Consider the following 19,225-nt stretch of genomic DNA (forward strand, 5'->3'; position numbering starts at 1 on the left):
TTGAGGGAAGAAGCCAGACGGTTGGTGTTGGGTAGCGCTGGTTGTTTTGTGGAGCTTCATGAAGTTAGATCTATTTTGAATGACTTGTGGGTCTGTGGAGGGATAGGGGGGCATCGGTTCAGTGGCCAGATGGAAACAGAGTTTTTCTCCTGGCTTTGTGGTAGCTGGTTAGTGATGCTCAAAGCAAGCTGATCATTGGGAGTTGGGTTTAAATGCCTTCACTATGTGCACAGAAGGTTTAGGGATCTGGATTTTCAACACATATCCCCTCCCCCCCCCCCACTAGGGCTGCCAGCCTGCAGGTGGTAGCTGGAAATTTCATAGAATCATAGAGTTGGAAGGGGCCATACTGGCCTTCCAGTCCAACCCCCTGCTTAAGGTTGCCAACCTCCAGGTACTAGCTGGAGATCTCCTTCTATTACAACTGATCCCCAGCCGATACAGATCACCTGGAGAAAATGGCTGTAATGTATGGCTTTGGCATTGAAGTCCCTCCCCTCCCCAAACTCACCCTCCTCAGGCTCCATCCCCAAAATCTCCCACCAGTGGCGAAGAGGAACCTGGCAACCCTACCCCTGCCCAACGCAGGATCAGCCTAGAGCATCCCTGACAAGTGCTTGTCCTGCCTCTGCTTAAAGACTGCCAGTGAGGGGGAGCTCAACACCTCCCCAGGTAGCTGATTCCACTGTTGAACAATTGTGGGATTTCTTGGGATTTCAACTGATCTCCAGTTGACAGAGATCAGTTCCCCTGGAGAAAATGGCTGCTTTGAAAGGTAGATTCCGACTCCGTGGCATTATAACCCTATTGAAGTCTCTCCCCACCCCAAACCCTGCTCTGCTCAGGCCCCACCCCCCAAATCCCCCGGCATTTCCCAACCCAGAGAGGGCAATCCTAGCTACGACCCTACATATTTTGAAATGGTTGCCATAGCAAATGAACCCTGATGATGTGCTGGCCGTTGTGTTCAAGCAGGCAAGAAGCACCTGGTGAATCTCAGCAAGATCCTGCTCACAGATCTGCCAGCTCTGGAGGGAGCAGGGTTTGGGGGAAGGGAGGGACTCAGTAGGGTATATTGCCATAGAGTCCAATTGCCAAAACAGCCTTTTTGTCCAGGGGAACTGATCTCTGTAATCTGGTGATCTGTTGTAACAGTGGGAGATCTCCAGGTGCCACCTGGAGGCTGGGAGCCCTGTTCACCAGGAAAGTAACGGGAGGCAAAACTGGGTGGCCCCTTGGCTGTTTCTCTTTTCCAGGATGAGGGGTTGGGCTTCTTGGGGTGGGGAATAGGGACTGATATCTGAATCTTACTCTAAATTTCCTTCCGTTTGAACCATGCCTAGGGTCTCTTCTCCATGTTCACCCATTTGCTGTTGTGACTGTGAGCAGGGGGTTTATTCGTCTCCCAGGGGCTGTTCTGTAAATCCAGGCAAACTGGATGTTGGCAGGTAGAACCATTCCCACCTGGACTCTGTGCATTCCTTTGTATCTTTCAGCCGGCGAGTTTGGAGGCAGACTGTGAATCAGCTGAGAGGTAAAAGGCAGTTCTCCATCTCAATTCTTATACCGTATTTGCCTGTGGGGAGTTTGGGTTTTTAGTGTTTTTTTTAAAATAAAGAAAAGTAAAATACATTCTGAGCTTGTCTTAGTGCTGGGGAGGGACCCAACATCAGCTGTGCCCTATAAGCAGGGATAGCTGCACATTGGTGCGTGGATCCTCATTCTAGGTAGGGTTATCATAGAATCATTGAGTGGGAAGGGACCACCAGGGTCATCTAGTCCAACCCCCTGCACAATGCAGGAATTTCACAACTACCTGCCCCCCCACATCCCCAGTGACCCCTATGCCCAGAAGATGGCCAAGATGCCCTCCCTCTCATGAACTGCCTAAGGTCATAGAATCAGCATTGCTGACAGATGGCCATCTAGCATGTCATGCATGAAGCAGGCGAACCCCAGAGGTTGGAGTGGCAACCTATCGGGAGACACAGACAAAGGTCCCCTCAACGTACCTCAGCCCACCCAGTAGCAGTAAGTTGAGTCCCTGATTGACTACAAGCAGAAATACTGTGTGGTTTTTTTTTTGGGGGGGGTGCTATTGAATAGGACTGGGAGTGATATTTGGGTTCCAGTGAAAAAAATTCTGCAAACACTTGACCTTTTGGAAACCAGATGTGGCAGAGCTTAGGAAATACCTCAAAATGTTTTGCACCGGGGTGGTGGTGGTTCATGAAAGCTCAGCGCACAAATAGCTTGTGCCCCTACTGGGAAAAAAAAAAAAAACAAGCCCCTTCCCTGAAGTCAGAGGTCATGCCTACTGTTCAGTTTAATAGATATCTGTATATTTATTTGCCAGCTGCCTTAGTTATAAAGAGCCCAGCGGTGGTCCCTGGTACATCTGGTGAGTACAAACCCTGCAATGGAGACAGTGTTGACAAGAGAGGTAATTTATGGCGGGTTCCACAACATGGTGCCCTTGGGCGACATGACACCCATCCACACTTTTACAGGTGCCCGTCAAGTGCGTTTAGGGAGTGAACATAAGAACATAAGAAAGGCCATGCTGATCAGACCCAGGCCCATCGAGTCCAGCTTTCTGTTCACACAATGGCCAACCAGGTGCCTCTAGGAAGCCCACAAGCAAGACGACTGCAGCAGCATTCTCCTGCCAGTGCTCCACAGCACCTAAGATAATAGGCATGTTCATAAGAACATAAGAAGAGCCATGCTGGTTGCAAACATGTTGCTTTGCATGGTTTGCATGGCTGCAAATGTGTTGCTTTGCATGGTTTGCAAACTTCTTCACACCTGCCCCGCCCTTGCTCCCCTCAGCTCAGCTCTTTGTCGGGGCTGGGAACTTTGGGCGTGGGTGGCAAGCTCTGCTAATTGCAAACCCCCATTGTCAGAGATGCACATTAAGGAGGGGGGACCCCTTTCGGGGCCCATATCTCAGCCCCCCCGACCCAATCTTTACAAAACTTGGGGGTTCTTGCAAGAAGGGTCCCCTCAAGCTACGCTGAAAGTTTTGGACCTCTACCCCCAAAAATGTTCCCCCAGAGCCGCGGAAAGGCACGATTGTGTTTTTAATGGCTTTATTCGGCCGAATTTTTCCCCGAACTCCGGATCTCATGCCGAACTGCATGGACCCGAAGGGGGGAGTTCGGACTTCGGCATTTCCCGAATAAAAACTGGCTGAATTTTGCCGAATCCGAATTTTACCGAATTTTTTTTTCAACAGCCCTAGTGGCAACCTTAAGCATTCTCCTGCCTGTGTTCCACGGCACCTAATGTAATAGGCCTGCTCCTCTGATCCTGGAGAGAGCAGGCGTGCATCATGACTAGTATGCATTTTGACAAGTAGCCATTAATTTCCCTCTCCTTCACGAACATGTCCACTCTCCTCTTAAAGCCTTCCAAGTTGGCAGCCATCACCACATCCTGGGGCAGGGAGTTCCACAATTTAACTTTGGAGTGGGGCCAGCTGGAGCTTTTCCCCAGCAGGGTTTCTGAATGGCTGTGCAGATTAAAAGGCTTCTTGTTAGAGCTTCTTCCTGAAACGCCGAAGAGTTACCATGAGAGTTATGCATCATCTCCCTGACATTTTGCGGTTGCCCCCACCACCTATCTCTTCGTGGCACACTAAAGCAGAGTGGCTCACCTCTCCTCCTCCCAGGCGCTCCCTTGAGATACGCCTTTGGTTCTGTGGATTATTTTTTCCCTTCTCCAGGTTCTGCATGTCGCTCCTCCTGGCCACGATCCTGTTGTGCATGGCCCTCTGCTGCCTCCAGCGCTGGCTCACGTGGTGCAGGCGCTTCTCCTCACAGCGCACCGTGGCTGTGTTTGCCCTCAGTGATGTCGATTCAGTGTACGGTGAGTCAGGCGCAAAGAGGGCTGGGTCTCACCTGGGCTCAGTCTGAAATAGGGTTGCTCGCTCTGGGTTGGGAAATACCTGGAGATTTGGGGGGGTGGAGCCTGAAGAGGGGTTTGGGGAGGGGAAGGACCTTGGCATGGTACAATGTCATAGAGTCCATCCTCCAAAGCAGCCATTTTCTCCAGGGGAACTGAACTCTGTAGTGTTGAGGTCAGTTGTAAAAACAGGTCTCCAGGCCCCACCTGGAGGCTGGAAACTCTAGTCCGAAACCTGATGAAAAATTCCTGAATTCATATTCCACTGCAAGGAAACTGGGGTAAAAAGCTTTACCAGAAGGACCGATTCTAGGGTGAAAGCAGTCAGAACCACTGATATTTCTGGCTGCCTCAACAAAATTATCACAAAAATTAGATCCTCTGCAAAGTTTCTGCAGCCTAAGCCCATTTGTTTCTATTGTTTAGACTGGAGTAACTCTGTTCAGGGTTACCATGTAAAATATGCTGCTTTCCTCGTTTGATACCTTCACTCCAACTTTCATAACTGGATGACTTTTTGCCAAGGAAACTTCCATGTACTTTTATTTATTTATTTTATTAAAATACTCGTATCCCACCTTTCCTCATAGTTCAAGGCTGCTTACAATAATAGTTAAAACATCCCCAGCTAAAACGAAAGATGAAATAGCAAACCCCAATCTCTCCCCACTTTAAAATGGAAACACCCTCAAGCATAAGATTGCCATCTCCGGGTTGGGAAATACCTGGAGATATCTGGGGCGGAGCCTGAGGAAGGTGGGGTTTGGGGAGGGGAGGGACTTCAATGCCATAGAGTCCAATGGCTGAAATGGCCATTTTCTCCAGAGGAACTGATCTCTGTCGCCTGCAGATCAGTTGTAGTAGCGGGAGATCTCCAGTCACCACCTGGAGGTTGGCAACCCTACGCAAGCCCTCTATCCAGCCGATACAGATAAGTTCACCTTTGGGCTCTATGGCAATTGCGCTTTGGCAATTGGGCTCTATGGCATTGAAGTACCTCCCCTCCCAAAATCCCGCCCTCCTCAGGCTCTGCCCCCAAAACTTCCCTACGGTGACAAAGGGACCGGGCAACCCTACAGGCCGCCCTGAGTGGTGAGACATCCAACAGATAGCTGCCTGATGACCGTAGTTGGTGCACAGGGACATATGGAAGGAAATATGCATTACACATGGGGTTATCCCATATTCACCTCACAACAACCCTGTGAGGTAGGTTAGAATCATGATAGGCCCAAGGTCACCCTAGTGAATCTCACAGCTGAGCACAGATTTGAACCCGGGCTGCTTAGTCTAACTCCCACACTCTATGCAGGTCACCGGGGCTCTGAATGTCTGTATGAACTGCCTGCAATGGAAAGCATTCCGTTGGACACAGGTGCTGCCAACTCCGGGTTGGGAAATTCCTGGAGATGGGGAGGGGGTGGAGCCTGGGGAGGGTGGGATTTGGGGAGGGGAAGGACCTCGGCAGAGTATATCGCCATAGAGTTCCCCTTCCAAAGCCGCCGTTTTCTCTAGGGGATCCCAATTTTGAATGTGTCACCATGCTTGGGGCTGTCACGGGTTGCTTTCTGAAGGGATCTCTGAAACATCTCCCTTGTCTCTCCCCAGAGAAGGATGTGGCCCCTGGAATGCTGCCCAAGGTCCTCCCTCACCTCCAGAGCCTTGAGAGGAACACGTCAGGGGATGGATCGCCTCCCTCCTACCAGGAGACTGTGAGGCACCTGAGCGCGTGGCCGGCAAGTCCTTCTTTGAGGGACGTGCACCCAGGGGAACAGCCATCAAGGGGAGGCCCGGTGGAGCCAAGCCAGCCAAGCCGTGCCTGAGCGTGGGAAACCCCCCTCCAAACCCTTGCTTGGCTACGAAGCTCATTGCACCACCTTGAATAAGGCACCCTTTCACAGCCTGACCTACCTTCACTGCTGCTCTGAGCTGCCTGGAGAAATGTAATGAATAAATAGGTTTTTAGCCAGTGGAGTGAAGCAGAAGTAAATTTGGGATAGGGATTGAAAGCTGTTGGGGGTGGGGTGGGGACAGATGCAATTTGTGCTCTCTAGGCTTTAGCCACAGAGGTGTGCATGGCAGCCCATCCAGAATTCCTCCATGCACTCTGAATCGGGGCTTGGAGCACATATCGCAGCACACCATGTGCCCCAACACGCTGCCAGGTTCTAGAGTTGCCAACCGTAGGGTTGCCAACAGCCAGGTACTAGCTGGAGATCTTCTGCTACTGCAACAGATCTCCAGCCGATAGAGATCAGTTCACCTGGAGAAAATGGCTGCTTTGGCAATTGGACTCTATGGCATTGAAGTCCCTCCCCTCCCCAAACCCCGCCTTCCTCAGGCTCTGCCCCCAAAACCACACACCAGTGGTGAAGAGGGACCTGGCAACCGTAGCCAACCCTGAGTTCAGAAATTCCTGGAGATTTGTGGGCCTTGGGATGGTGGGGTTTAAGGAGGGGAGGGACCTAGTTGGAATATAATGCCATAGAGTCCACCTTTCAGAACAGCCATTTCCTCCAGAGGAACTGATCTCGGTCAGTTTTAATTATGGGAAATCTCCAGGCCCCACCTGGAAGTTGGCAACCTTAACTATGTAGGGTATTATACCTCATTGTAGGTATTATACCTCATTGAAGCCCCTCCCCAAAATATGCCCTCCCCAGACTTCACCCCCAAAGTCTTCAGAGGTTTCCCAACCCTAAGCTGGCAACCTTACCTCTGAACAACTGTGTGAGCAGGTTTCAATGTCCGGGGGTGGGGTGGGGGGCATAGCCATATTAGCCCCAGTAAATTTATTACCTGTCCCTAAAATAGACTGCTGCAGATTGCAGGCAGGCAGAGGGGGGCATAGTTAAGTGCTTCTGAATAGTAAAATGTTTATTTTTATTTGTTTATTTATTTAAACATTTATTAGCTGCCTTTCTCTCTTGCAGAACTCACAGGGGCTTGCAATGTAAATGACACGATTATAAAAACACAATAGAAACAATATAAATAAAACAATTATAAAAACAAATAAAAGGTCATAATTTATAAATTCCAGTTACGGTAGTACTGCTAATAAATATACTTAAATCAGTCAAATACAGTCCTAAATAAAACTGTCTCCAGCTGCCTCCTGAAGATCGAAAGTGAAGGAGGACAGGCTCACCTCCCTGGGGAGGTTGTTCGATAACCATGGGGCTGCCACCAAAAAGGCCCTGTCTTACGTGCCCACTCAATGATCTTCTTTGATTGATGGGACAGTCCGGAGGGCCTCTCCCTGTGATCTTAATTCCCAGGAAGGAATGTATGGGAGAAGAGGGTCCTTCAGATTTCCTGGTCTCAAGCCTTGCAGGTCTTCATTTGCATTCAGCAAACTAGCAGCTCAGGGTGCTTTCTGCCTGCTTTCTAGCTTGTGGTGTGCAGGGAACTCTTTTTGTTTCCTAATGGAAGAGCTGTCTATCTCTGGGTACTGATGTGGTAAAATGGTTCGTGGAGGAGAAGGAGACCCAAAACCGTTGTTTACAAGAAAACAGTTATTTATTTGAAGCAGCTGCTACCCAGAGCACTCTACCGAGTAAAAATCTCTGAGCCCCGATCATACGGAGGAAGGGATATTTACCCAAATTCAAGATATGACAACCCATCAACATTCAGGGTAGAGCTGATAACACTCCAGACATCGAGGCGGCAGTAGAGTAACAGTAGAATAACAGTTTCACCCAGTTCTTGTTATGGTTTACTCTAACCCTCCATGACTCTTGCCCCAATTCCTTAGCACACAGAGATATTCTGCCCAGCAGCAAGCTATTCCCTTGCTGTCCTAATACATTTCAATACATTTTACAGAAAGGAAAAGAGATTATTGCAAATTGCTAAATCAGTGGATCTTCCATAGGCAGGGGAAGTCTACCCTGCTGTCTCAGTACCCACCTGCAGTCAGACCCACACAGGTGAGACTCTGCTGCTGCTTCATAGTCCCCTGTCATTGCAAAGCTAAGAAAGGGCCCCCAGAATGCTGGGATGTCAACCAGTGTGGTTTCTAAATATCTCCGAACCATGGTACCTATTTGTCAAAAATCCAGTACCGACCTGGAGGAGTGGAGGAGTCGTGTGTGAACTGGATTTCAGCATTCCACCTTCTGGCTTTAGGGGCTCAGCTTGCGGGGAGAGGGCAGAAACGGTGTGGGAAAGAAGCACGATCCAACCGTAGGCTTTCTTCCCTGCAGTACCCACAGTGAGCTCCCCCCGCCCGCCCCCAGCCTTGGGCACAGCTGGCAAACCAGAGGCTGAAGTGCTGCTTGCAGGAAGAGCCAACCTCTGCCTAAGTGGCAGAGCAGGGTTGCAGCTGGCCGGTAGGCAGAGGGAGGCTGCCAACAGCTGATGGGGCGATTTACTTGCCAGGTGGCACAAGCAGCCCCTTCTTGTACAGCTCCCCTCCCCCCCAGATTGCAGCTGATTTTGGAATAAGTTCTAGGAGGAACCCATTCTGGGCAGCACCCAAGTCCCCTGGGTACCGCGCCAGGGCCGGTGGATGCACATTGGAGTGGGAAGCAAAGTCAGCGCTCGTGTCTGAAGTAGGTGAATGCCCAGATTGCACAAGAGGTGACTGAAGGGAAAGAGCTCCTTTCCAGGTGCCAAGCAAAGAGAGAAGGAGCTTTCGGGCAATGTCGGTGGACACCCCATTCCGCAAATGGCTTTCATCACTCATCTACCCCCACAGGTAGGGTTGCCAGCTCCAGGTTGGGAAATTCCTGAAGAATTTGGGGGTAGAGCCTGGGGAGGGGAAGGACCTTAGTAGGGTGTGATGCCAAAGAGTCCACCCTCCAAAGCAGACATTTTCTCTGTGGGAACTGACTTCTGTCATCTGGAAATCAGCTGTGATTCCAGGAGACCTCCAGGCCCCCCACCTAGAGGCTGGCAACCCTACCTACACTCTTTCTTCCTCCCCCCATTTTTTGGGAGGGGGAACGGCTTCTACAGCTGGCTGCCCATCTTTGGAGACCAGGGACTGGTTCTGCCCAGAGCAAAGAGCTGCTAGAGGCACTGGGCAAATGCTAATTCTGATTAGGGCTGTCAGCCAATTAAGGTCTTTTTAGCTGGCTAATCATGACCTTTTAACAGGGTAATTAGCCAAATAAGCTTAAAACACATCTGCATGTTACACCAAATCCTATTTGATGGAAGTGTGGGGAAACTTATAATTTCCGGAACAAAAGGTCTCCTATTTTTTGGAAGGCTAGGCATCTTTTTTCATTCCCCTCCATTATTCATCACCCCCAAAAAATACCTTCTAACATTCAGTAAAAATGCCGCCCACAAGAATTTGCCATTAGTGATTAGAATTGACCTCTACTGACTCCTAAAATAAAGCTGCAATTAGTAAATCCACAGATTAAGCCCCTTACCCAATTAAAGCTAATGAATGAATGATTATAATATTGATAATAATATACCAGAGGCATTTTAACTGGAGGCAGAAAGTGTGGATTTCCTTATTTTATTTCTGCTTGATTTGTACATGTATGAAGCTGCCTTCAACTGAATCAGACCATCGGTCCATCAAGGTCAGCATTGTCTACTCAGGCTGGCAGCATCTCCCCAGGGTCTCTGGAGAGAACCTGCCTTCTACCCTGCCTTTCTCTCCAATGGGGGCCCAAAGCATCTTGTGGCATGGATAGGGTTGCCAGATTCCCCCTCTCCTCCAGTAGGAAGTTTTTGGGGCAAAGCTGGGGTGGGGATTGCGTGTGTTTGGCCACATGTGACGCAATTTCATCACTTCTGGTTTTTACCAGAAGCGCCGCTCTGCTTTACCTCGTAATCATATTGTGTGCTGTCCCTGCTCCTGAGCCAGCCGATGGATTGGCAGGCAATTGCCCACCAATCCAAGCGGCCTGGCAACCCTACTCATGGGTCAGCCTGCTGACACTTCCTCAGAGGAGGAGGTGGAGGGATTCAGTCACAGGCAGAAATTGCTGCCCCATGCCTCCAGCTCAGGAACGCAAGCCTTGCCTGAAACCCAGCAAAGGGCAGCCTCACCTTTAGGGTTGCCAGAACTTTTGGAACAAAGAAGGAGGCATCTACGAAGAGAACTGCAGGAAAGACAAGGAAATGCAGGATTGCTGGCTCAGCACAGATCAATCCCTGACAGCAACTAGGAGGCAGTGTGGGGCTGATGAATGACACCTGGCTTGGAATGCCGGAATAGCCTAATTAACTACAGCTGGTTTATCCATCCCAGCAAGTTAATTTCCTGTTTAAGCAGCTGTCAAAGAAAAGCTAGCATGGGAAAAACGTGTATCAACACCCTTGCCATGCCTGCTTTTCCGTGCTGTACTTTGGACTCTCAATGAACCTGATTCTTCTGGGTTGGACCTGACCCCGGACTTTTGGCTTCACTTTCTATTGCTTGATACATTGGACTCTGCCGCCCTGAGAGCCCGGCCTCAGCTGGGGATTGAGAGCAGGTTGAAAATCTAAATAAATAAATAAATGTCTGTGTTTGACCTTGGACGGCATCCTCTAACCACTGTCTCCTGCCAAAGCCAACTACCTAACTTTGGACCTATTGTTTTCCTCTCCTCCATTTTATCCTCGCAGAGCATGTGATAGGCCCAAGGTCTCCCAATGAACTTCCATGGCAGAAGTGGGGATTCGAACCTGGGTCTCCCAGATCCTAGTCGAGCGCTGTAACCATTGCACCACATGGACTTCTTGTGGCCCATGTCAGCCTGCTTAGAAGGGGTCTGCCAGCAGAGGGAGAGAGAGTGCTATTATTATTAATTATTATTATTTATTTGATTTCTAGCCTGCCCTCAATCCCCAGCCAGGCTCAGGGAAGGTTACAACAGTTCGTTAAAATAAAACAGTTAAAATCTAACATCTCTTAGTCCAGGGGTGGGGAACCTTTTTCCTGCCAAGGGCCATTTGCACATTTATGACATCATTCAGGGGCCATACCAGGTGTAGATCTCCCGGTGGGGGGGGAAGAGGCTAGGGTTGCCAGGTCTCCAGCCACCACCTGGAGGTTGACAACCCCAGGGGAAGCCACACAGAGAAGGCCTGCAGGGTGCCCCCACTCCCCCCTCCCAGGCGGAAGGGCAGCCAGCAGTGCGCCCGAGCAAATGAGGTGCCAGGGGGGCACAGCCCACAGTCGATCGGCAAGGGAGGAAGGAAAACAGAGAAAGAGGAAAAGGGAGGAAGGGAGAGAAAGGGAGAAAGAAATGGAGAGAGAGGGAGAAAGAAAGAAAAGGATGAAGGAAGACAAAGAAAAGGACGGAGGGAGACAAAGAAAGAGACAGAAAAAGAGGAGAGAAAGGAGAAAGAGTGACAGAAAAAGGAAGAAAAGAGAGAAAAGCCTTCCCCCACACACACACCCCCGCTGGCCCCGCGTGACCGGGCCCCAGCCTCCCCTGCCCCCACACACACCCGGCGGTGCACAGAGCCCCATGCGACCGGGCCCCAGTCTCCATGCCCTTTCCTCCCCAGAGTCCACAAAAGCCCCCCCCCCGAAGCCCAATTGGCTCCTGCATGCATGCTCTGCTGCCAGGAGCCGCCAGCCTCTTTCCCCCTCCCTCTCGCTGCTCAACAGCCGACAGTCGGCGAGAGGAGGTCCAAAGGGCGCCGCAGCACCACTGTAAGCTGTGGTGCCAGGAACAGCCTCTGGGAGGGCCGCCCTGCGCCCTGCCTCTGCAGCAGGGCCCCGGAGCTCCCGAGGGCCGCAAAAAAAAGTCCTCGGGGGCCGCATACGGCCCCCGGGCCTGAGGTTCCCCACCCCTGTCTTAGTCAAACTAAAACAATAAAAATAATTCCCTTAACTATTCCCTAAAAATAAAGCAAGCAAGCCCCTACCCCCAAACTCCCCGCTTCTTTCCCCCTTTGGCTCCCTGCTCCCTCCAGGCAATCTGCAGGTGCTGCTGACTCCCTGGAAGGGGCTCTCTCCTGGCATAGCAAGGCCTGTGGCCAGCTACTCTGATCTCCTTTTCTAACCCCCCCCCCCCAGCATTTCATTGTGCATGCACCATTTATTGGGTTGCCAGCTGTGGGTTGGGAATTTCCTGGAGATTTGGGGGTGGAGCCTGGGGAGGGCAGGGTTTGGGGAGGGACTTTAGCAGGGTACAATGCCACTAAGACTCCAAGTAGCCATTTTCTCCAGGGGAACTGATCTTTGGATATCAGTCATAATTCCAGGACACCTCCAGGTCCTACCTGGGGGTTGGCAACCCTAAGCAGCACATCAGTAGGGTTGCCAGGTCCCTCTTCGCCATTGGCGGGAGGTTTTTTGGGTGGAGCCTGAGGAGGGTGGAGTTTAGGGAGGGGAAGGACTTCAATGCCAAAGAGTCCAGTGGCCAAAGCAGCCATTGTCTCCAGGGGAACTGATCTCTTTTGGCTGGAGATCAGTTGTAATAGCAGGAGATCTTCTGCTAATACCTAGAGGTTAAGCAAAAGAAATCTCATGCTAAAATAGAAATTTGACAACCAAATTGTAGCACTGTGGCTAAAAAATCCACACAAGAACTATATTACAGTCAACTTATAACATTTTAAACAAAACTACATTATTATTTTTTTTATTTTCTTTCAATAAGGATACAGGAAAGGAAAAAGGGAAAGGGGTAAATGTTAGCATAATAAAAACAAAACAGTATTGTAAGGTGATTTCTAATAAAGTATGGTTACAAAATGACTTTAGTATGTTGTTCTTACTTCTAAATAATCTCTGGTATTTTAAAAATTATAGTTCTTGTTTAACAGTTAACTTAGCTAAAAAAAGAAGAAAAAATTTTAAGCAAAGTTGGTTATAGTATTTTAGCATCCTTTATTCGTGCTAATTAGACTTCATATATAAATAAAAAGATGCCCACTTCTCCTGAAATTGCTCAGAAGATTCACTGGATTTAGCATTCAGTTCATCAGTCATTTTTGCCATTGCTGCATATTCTAACAGTTTTTCTTTCCAATTATCAATATCTGGTATATGAGTTTGTTTCCATGTCCTTGCTAAGATTATTCTAGCAGCTGTTGTGGCATATTTGAAAACGTCATGTTGTTTTTGAGATAGGCTTGATGGTACTATGCTGAGTAGATAAAATTTTGGATCAAGTATAAATTTGGTATCTAACATCCGTTGTAGTTCATAATGAACTCTTTTCCAATATATTTGTAACTTAGGGCAAGTCCACCAAACATGGAAATAGGAACCGTCAGATTCTTGACATTTTCAACATGCACCTTTTTCCCCAGGAGTTGCCATCTGAGAAAGCATATTTGGAGTCAGGTACCATCTGTAGAAGGTCTTATACCAGTTTTCTTTCACTTCTTGAGAAACTGTGTATTTCAATTCAGAGGAGCAAAGTTTTCCCAAGAGTCGGTATTAATCATTTCTCCAAAATTTTGCATCCACTTTATCATGTTTGTCTTCACTTGTTCTTCTTCTGTATCATATTTCAGGAGGAGCTTATATATTTTTCCTAATATATGTGAATCATTTTTAGATATTAGCTGCTCAAATTCAGTTAGTTCACGGAATGGATGTGGATATAAACAGTCTTTTTGCAAATTTGACCTCAATTGCAGGAAAGTTAACCAATTCAACTTTTGAAATTTTTCTTGTAATTTGGTCATATTATAATGTAGTTTTGTTTGACCAAATTACAACAAAACTACATTATAATGCTAATTTTTGTGTGTTTTTTTGAAAATTTTTATTGGATTTTTAGGATACAAGATAAAACGGGAAAGGAGGGAAGGAAAAATAAAGTAAACATATATTTCTGAGTCAAGCCATCACATCTGATATTTGACACATTAACACATTACGTTTCTAATCTAAAATTAGAATATTCATTGCATTTCTAATCTGAAATCGATATTCATAATAACCTCAGCAATTTCTATTTGTCTACTATTAATCTCTATATTCTTCATTATCTTCTATTACAAAATTTTATAATACTATAGTCTATACTTTTACCCAAGAATTATAATGCCAATTTGATAGCAAATTACCTGAAGGTTGGCAACCCTACACGTCGGTGACACCCACCCCCTCTCAGCGATTTGCTTTTCTTCAGCAGATACCCCCCCCCCCCCGCCCACCAGTCCTTGGAAGGGGATTTTGGGGAGGAGGGACGACTCACAGCATGCAGCTAAAAGCTCCAGGAACTTGTCAGTGCGACAGAGGTCTGGAATTCCCCCGTGATGCATTTTAACACGATCGTGATTTGCAGACCCCCCCTATGAAAGGGAACACACAGCTATGCAAGGGGAGAAGATGGGCGGGGAGAGGATGTGGCATGAGAGACCCAACCATCTCCGTATCACTCGGAATTCCCCTAATCCAAGACGGCCCGCTTCCCTCCTCTCTCCCCCTCCCCTGCCCCCAATCCCATCACCTCTGCCTGAGACCCTGGAGAGCCGCTGCCAGTCTGAGTAGACAATACTGACTTGGATGGGCCAAGGGTCTGATTCAGCATAAGGCAGCTTCTTGTGTTCACTGTTCCATTACCAGTCAGTAAGAACAGTCGATTTCAGAGGGTAGTCATGTTGGTCTGGGTTCAAGTCCAGTAGCACCTTAGAGAACAGCAAGAGTTTCGGGGTATGAGCTTCAGAGCTCCCTTTGTCAGGTTCCTGCATGAAGTAGTACTTTGTATGAGCCAGTCCTGGGAACCCTTCGTAGGACACAGACTTTGAAAGGTGAACCTGCTGAGTTGATCAAAAAGAGAACTGCTTTCCGCTTCTTTCAGCCCGAATGAAACTGCTCTGCATGTGATTTTCTAAATTACGGGCTCTGATAAAAATGAGCCCATTTTTCTTCTCCAGCGCATCAGATTTAGAAGAGTTCATTTGACTATCCCTGAAGCTCCCCTGGGGGGAAATGCAAAAAATCCTCAGCTGCTAACTTCTGTTCACCTTGCCTTAAATTCCAGCGCCAATCACTTGAGAAAGTCGTCTGAGGACCTCCATCGAAGGCTGCCAAGATCTCACTTCAGCAAGCTTCACTGGAACCAGTCTTGATCAAGGCTTCAAGGTAGCCAGAGCAGGGTTAGGATTTGGGGTGGGGGTGTCCCCTGAGCCCCAGCAGGCCGCCATTACAGTGAAATCCTACCCCACTGCATTTGAGCTCTGTGGGAAAAGGAGATTCCCTAGTAGGGAGTTGGTCCCTTGGCTGGTGTTTCGGGTCCTGGCAAATGCCTGACGAAGCCCCCTTTGCAGCTGACCCTGGGGTGGCATATTAGACAGACTTGGTCTGAGGAGATCTGGGTTCAAATCCCTGTTCAGCCATGGAGCCTACTGAGTGACCTTGAACCAGTCTCTTTCCCCAGTGGGGGGGGGGAACACATAAACAGGCACCGAGTAGTGAAGGAGGAGGACCCAAGGACCATGTCTTTGGCGACTGCCCCATGATCAGCCCCTGCAAAGTTTCTCTGTGTCCTGCCAGGCCCATAAAGTTAGGGTTGCCAACCTCCATTTGGGGCCTGGAGATCTCCTGGAATTACTACTGATGTCCAGATGACAGAGATCAGTTCCCCAGTAGAAAAGGGCAACTTTGGAGAGTGGGACCCTATGGCATTATACCCCACAGAGGTCCCTTCTTTCCACACACTCTGCTCTGTCCAGGCTCCACCCCAAAAACTCCAGGAATTTCCCAATCCAGAGCTGGCAACCCTACATAAAGTACTACACGAGTATGGTGTAGTGGTTAAGAGCAGGGGTTCGGAGCGGCGGACTCTAATCTGGAGAACCGGGTTTGATTCTCCACTCCTCCACATGAGCCGTAGAAGCTCATCTGGTGAGCCGGGTTGGTTTCTCCGCTCCTACACATGAAGCCAGCTGGGTGATCTTGGGCTAGTCGCAGCTCTCTTAGAACTCTCTCAGCCCTACCTACCTCACGGGGTGTCTGTTGTTGGGAGCGGAAGGGAAGATGATTGTAAGCTGGTTTGATTCTCCCTTAAGTGGAAGAGAAAGTCGGCATATAAACTACTACTCCTCCTCCTGCGTGTATAAAGTGCCGTCAAGTCACACCTTCCTCATGGGGTTTTCAAGGCAAAACAGAGGTGGTTTGCCATTGCCTGCCTCTGTGTAGTGACCCTGGACTTCCTTGGTGGTCTCCCATCCAAGTACTAACCAGGGCCAACCCTGCTTAGTTTCAGAGATCTGACAAGATTGGGCTAGCCTGGGCCATCTAGGTCAGGGTAAATGTTTGAATGTATTGGCAACTGCAGCCAACCACAGACACCCAGTTGGGTGTGCCCAAAGGGAAAATGTATATGCACAAAAACTATATCCTATAATTATGTGTTTGATGCAGAACTTTACATTTCTCTTTGTTGAACTTCATTGTATTCGTTTTAGCCCAGTTCTCCAGCCTGTGAAGACCATCCTGTATCATGGCTCTGTATGCTACCATATTTGCTACCCCTCCCAATTCATGTGCTTTCCTGGGTGGAAATGCCTTCCATGAGGGAACCTGCAAGATGTAACATGGTCTTCTGGCTGATTCTTTTGTGAGCTTTTGGGCTGCACAAAATTCATCAGGCATCTGGAAAGTGAAGATTCTTCTCTACGGCGGCAAAACCTGATTGCACCTGAATATATTTCCGACACTGGATAGAGAACAGGAGAATCCTGATTTGATTTGATTCGCAATTTCACAAGTACGTCTGGTGCATCAAGGCTGCATCCTGACAGTCGTCCTCACACAAAAATATCCCGCTGCCTGGACCAACCTGGGCTACTAATGCATTCGGTGACCAAGGTGACCTCCAATCCCTTTCCAGGTTTTTGCAGCATATTTCTACCATGTCAAAAGAGTTTTCTTTGGGCCTGGGGAGGGATGCAATGCCTCTGAAGTCTTTTTGCCTGGGACAATGGAAAATAAACGCTTTTATTCACATGCAAGAGGCCAATTTGGCTTTGCTTTCAGAGGAAGCAAGGGGACTGGGAGCAGCTGGCGTTCTGGAGCCCTGGCAGGTGTCAGCAGGAAGAGTTCGGGCTTGTAGCCCCAATGCAAACACCCTGCAAGGGCTGGGAGAGTGGAAGAAATTGAAAGTTGCAGTGAGTCCTTGGACAGAATGACAATTCCCAGCACTTTACACACACACACACACACACACACACATACACACACAATTCTGCATCAAATGCATAATTATAGGATGGGGGAGACTTGTCTTGGCAGTAGTGTGTGCAAAAAGGATCTAGGGGTCTTAATAGCCCATACACTGAACATAAGTCAGCAGTGTGATGCAGGAGCTAAAACAGCAAATGTGATTTTGGGCTTTATCAACAGAGGTATAGTCTTCTAGGCATAGAGTAGTGGTCACTGGGGGTGTGAGGGGGGAGGTGGTTGTGAATTTCCTGCATTGTGTAGAGGGTTGGACTAGATGACCCGGGTAGTCTTTTCCAGCTCTATGATTCGATGAATCTCACATATACATCATAATGTATAGTTTTTGTGCATGTACATTTTCCCTCTGGGCACACCCAACTAGATGTCTGTGGTTGGCTGCAGTTGCCAATACGTACGAACATTTACCCTGACCTAGATGGCCCAGGTTGGCCCAATCTTGTCAGATCTCCGAAACTGAGCAGGGTTGGCCCTGGTTAGTACTTGGATGGGAGACCACCAAAGAAGTCCAGGGTGGCTATGCAGAGGCAGGCAATGGCAAACCCCGCCTCTGTTCATCTTCCCTGACCTGGACGGCCCCAAGGCTAGTCTGGTCTTATCAGATCTCAGAAACTACGGAGGTTCAGTCCTGTTCAGTACTTGGTTGGGAGACCCCCAAGGAAGTCCAGGGTAGATATGTGGAGGAAGGCAATGGCAAACCATTTCTGAATGTCTCTGAATGTCTCTTGCCTTGAAAAGCCTATGGCAGGGCTCCCCAATGTGGTACCTGTGGGCAGTATTGTACCTGCTGACATCTTTTCTGGTGCTTGCCAAGTGTTTTTTAGGAAATGGGCAGGACCAGGTAAGGATTTTGGCCAGTAAGGCCTCTGAATGACTATTGGAGATTTGATTGGCCACCACAGCACAAGGATCTGCACTGTGTTACTGAAGTTAAGTGGGGCAGCTATGTTGTGGCTGGCTCCACCTCCTGCAGCAGCCCTTTTGTTACTGAGCCCACCATTCTAAATATGCTTGCAGGCTCAAAAGGGTTAGGGACCCCTGCCCTATGGGGTTGCCATAAGTCAGCTGTGACTTGACAGCACTTTCAACCATGCATGGTGAAAGCCAGTGTGGTGTAGTGGTTAAGAGTGGTGGTTTGGAGCAGTGGAGTCTGATCTGGAGAACTGGGTTTGATTCCCCACTCCTCCGCATGAGCGGCGGAGGCTAATCTGGTGAACTGGATTTGTTTCCCCACTCCTCCATGTGAAGCCAGCTGCTTGACCTTGGGCAAGTTACAGTTCTATTAAGAGCTCTCTCAGCCCCACCTCCCTCACAGGGTGTCTGTTGTGGGGAGGGGAAGGGAAGGCAATTGTAAGCTGGTTTGAGTCTCCCTTAAGTGGTAGAGAACGTTGGAATATAAAAACCAACTCTTCTTCTTCTTCTGCATATATTTTCACCAAAGTGTTTCATATTCCGCACTTGACTAATCAGGAGTTTTGGGGCACCTTTATAGGGATAGGTCCATTTGGAGGAAAGTACTACAGGAGACTTAAGGTGTTTTTGCAAAATTGGTATATTTACAAATGTACAGGGTGAGCAGGTACCATGCAAGTAGAAACACAGGCACTCACAAAGCAGAGTTTATCTATTAACATTTTTATCCTACTTTTGTTTCAGGATTGCATACATGTTTCCATTTCATCCTAATTTTTATCTTCGCAACCACTTAGGGAGGTACATTGGACTGAGAGAGCGACCTCATGGGCATGTGGGTATTAGAACCCACAACTGCCCAGGTTTAGGACAACACACCAACACCTACTCCCCACAGACTCTTGAGTCCCAGAGTAACTGATGCGCCCCTGAGCACCTGCCAGGCAACTCTAAACATGTCATTCTACCTGCTGCTGTTTCCAAGGTTGTTTTGCATATTTCTGCATTACCCACAGGACAATAGCGGCAGTCAATGGACAGGGTACACCTCTGGAGGCTGAATCTGTTTTTATAGAAACAGGGATGTATGTACCACCCCGGGTTGCCAGCTCTCCTGGGATTACAACTGATCTCCAGGTGACAAAGATCAGTTCACTTAGAGAAAATGGCCACTTTGGAAGGTGGACTCTGTGGCATTATATCCCACTGAAGTCCCTGCTCTCTCCAAATCCTGCCCTACTCAGGCTCCATCCCCAAATATCCAGGTATTTCCAAACCTGGAGCTGGAAATCCTAG

The sequence above is a fragment of the Euleptes europaea genome, chromosome 5, assembly GCF_029931775.1.
Source record: "Euleptes europaea isolate rEulEur1 chromosome 5, rEulEur1.hap1, whole genome shotgun sequence".
Classification (NCBI taxonomy): domain Eukaryota; kingdom Metazoa; phylum Chordata; class Lepidosauria; order Squamata; family Sphaerodactylidae; genus Euleptes; species Euleptes europaea.